A 2902-nucleotide genomic window follows, 5' to 3' on the forward strand; every position below is an offset into this window, starting at 1 on the left:
ACCGGTTTCCCCTCTCAAGGATCTGTCAGAACCTCTTCAAGGTATAATCAGAATTCAACTTATTTCGTCAAGCCATCTTACTGCCTGGCTAACCAAACTCTCATCTCTTCAGATATCAGTGAAACCAGTCCCGGACCTGCACCAGAACCAGTCCTCTTTAACTCTGTGTGTTGTCCTAAATAAACATTGTAAAATTTTCCTCTGTCTCCAGTTTGGTGTTCTGCATGTGGGTTAAGTCCATTGATCCAATCATGACATATACCCTTTTACAAGGTAATTTTACTTTTGAGGATGTCAACTAAATTTGTTAATCTGCTAATCTGTAAAATAAGGAAGCTGTGCAAAAAAAACTAAACTATATATGTGAAATTATATGAAATTTTATACATATTATGTAAACTATGACTTATACCTTTAAAAAACAAACAAGGATCAGATTTGTTATTTCGTCAACTATACTTCCAACTTTTCCTGTCTTAATCTTGTATTAGGCTTTGAGAAAGCATTTGTTCTGAACTAACTTTATATAATTTAGCAGATTTAAACTGTTGAGCACAGTTTAAATCTTTTGAGCAATGGGCTACAGAATCACATAAGAGAACACTTTTGTATCCAGAAAAAACTCAAATCGCTTAAAATAAAAGGTCAACTTTAAAAGTTATTTGTTACAGTGATGTCCAAATCAGTTTGATACAGATTCTAGGAAACTATGTCAGCAGCACAGTAAGAATGTATTTTATGAACATGCAATAACTGTGTTTTGATGTCATATAACAGGTCAAATAAGTGAAGCCTTAACACCTCCATGTGTGTCTGTAAATGAAAAACTTTAACACAGGCTGACTCACAGTGAGAATGGAGATTATGATGTTTTTTTTCCTTCAATGCCTATAAAAAGTACCTTTGAGAGTATTTAAGGGTTGGATAAAAAGGGTTGTCAAAATTGTACGGGACTTGAAGAAAACAATGCTGAGAATGGAGACAATAATGATTTTACAATTGTTTCTTCTAATCTGCTCTTTTTCTACAGCTTTGCTTCAGTCAGACTCGGAGGATGAAATCCTTCCACATTCAAGGCAAACTAAAAAGAAAAGAGACACAGGAAATCTGTCTGACCACCAACAAAGATGTACACAGGACGTCAATGCTGTGCTGAGAGAGATGAGCGCCTCTTTGGGTGGACTCAAGGTTAGCGTGGAGTACTTACAGAGAGATATTGAAGGTATGTTAATTAAGAAAACCAAAGCTTTAAACAATCAATTCTCTGAGTCAACTGTATATTTTTGATGGCATCAGATTTCAATGTTTTCCTTTTACTTCTGCAAACAGCTAAGACTAAAGAAATGGAGTTGCTGAAAGAACAGTACCAAGGTAATTATTAGAAAAACCACCTGATTTTATTAATAAAACTTCATATTAGAATAAATTAAAAAATGCTTAAATTGATCTCAATTGTTGTTTTTCAGAACAAGTAGCAAAAGTAAAAAAGCTGGAGCAGCAGTATCAAGGTATTTATCGTTTAATTTTAAGAACAATCTTATGTGATGCTTTTACATAATAGATGATGACCATATTTGACATGAGTCAGTTTTGCTCAGATGTTTGTAAATAATCTTTCTTATATATGCAGTCAATTTCAAGGGTAAACCTGATTGAATTATTAGTGTTTTTTAGTGTGATTCTAGAGAGTAAAGTGGAAAATGAAAGACAAATATAATTTTTATTTAAGATTGAACCCAATTTCACTTCTTGCAAATTAATTTACGGCTCAATTTCAAATTTTTTACTTTTTCAACTTATCCATTTAGTTATTGGAACAAATATTTTTCTACCTACTAGATGGTACTGGGTTTGTTGTCTTTTAAGACATTGTTTTGTTTAAATTTCTAAATGTAAGACTGTTTATAAAAATGAATAACTTTTTGATTCTGATTATACTAACTTCATTTCTTACAGAGAAACAAGTGGCTTTCTCAGCTTCCCTGATGGCCTCAGGTTCAGGATATATTGGACCATTTAACACAAAGACACCTCTAGTCTTCAGGAATGTTGTTGTTAATATTGGCAATGCCTACAACCCAAACACAGGTACACCAACATTTTGTTTAACATTTTTATACTCCCAGCAAATCCTAACATATACCATTTCATATTTCTTTATATGATCAAATGCACAGACAAAATTATAATAGAAACATTATGTTTCCCAGGTTTTTTCATTGCACCTGTGCGAGGAGCATATCACTTTGAGTTCTACTTACATTGTCATGGACATGCAACTTATTATACAGCTGCTGTGTTGGTCAAGAATGGAACTCCTGTATTTTCTGCATGGGAACATCAGCCTTCTTATTCTGTTAACCCATCAAATGGTGCCACATTGCTATTAGAGATTGGAGATGTTGTATTATTGCATCTGATAGAAAATTCAAGAATTTATGACAATCAAAATCATCATACAACCTTTAGTGGGCATTTACTGTTTCCTATGTGATCGTGCGGTGTGGAGGCTGCAGCGCCTCAGACTGGAAGGAAATGAGAAGAGTGGGGAGAACAGCCGAGATGATCATCGGGGCTCCCATCCCCTCGATTAAAGAAATGTTATCCCAGCGCTGCATGTCCCGAGCCCCTAACATCATCAATGACCCCTCACACCCCCACCATTGACTTTTCTCCATGCTGCCCTCTGGGAAGAGGCTTAGCAGCATTCAATGCACCCAGCAGATTCTGCAACAGCTTCTTCCCCCACTGCCATCAGTTTGCCTTACTGTTGAGAAAACTCTAAATCAAGTCACAGACTCTGCATCACACTGATAACACCAAACCAAAATTTTGCATATTTGTACAATAAATAGTTTAATGCTCTGAACCACCATAACAATGTGTTTTTGCACCATGTCTT

Source organism: Cyprinodon variegatus, unplaced genomic scaffold, assembly GCF_000732505.1.
Source record: "Cyprinodon variegatus isolate N-32 unplaced genomic scaffold, C_variegatus-1.0 Scaffold646, whole genome shotgun sequence".
In the NCBI taxonomy this organism is placed as follows: domain Eukaryota; kingdom Metazoa; phylum Chordata; class Actinopteri; order Cyprinodontiformes; family Cyprinodontidae; genus Cyprinodon; species Cyprinodon variegatus.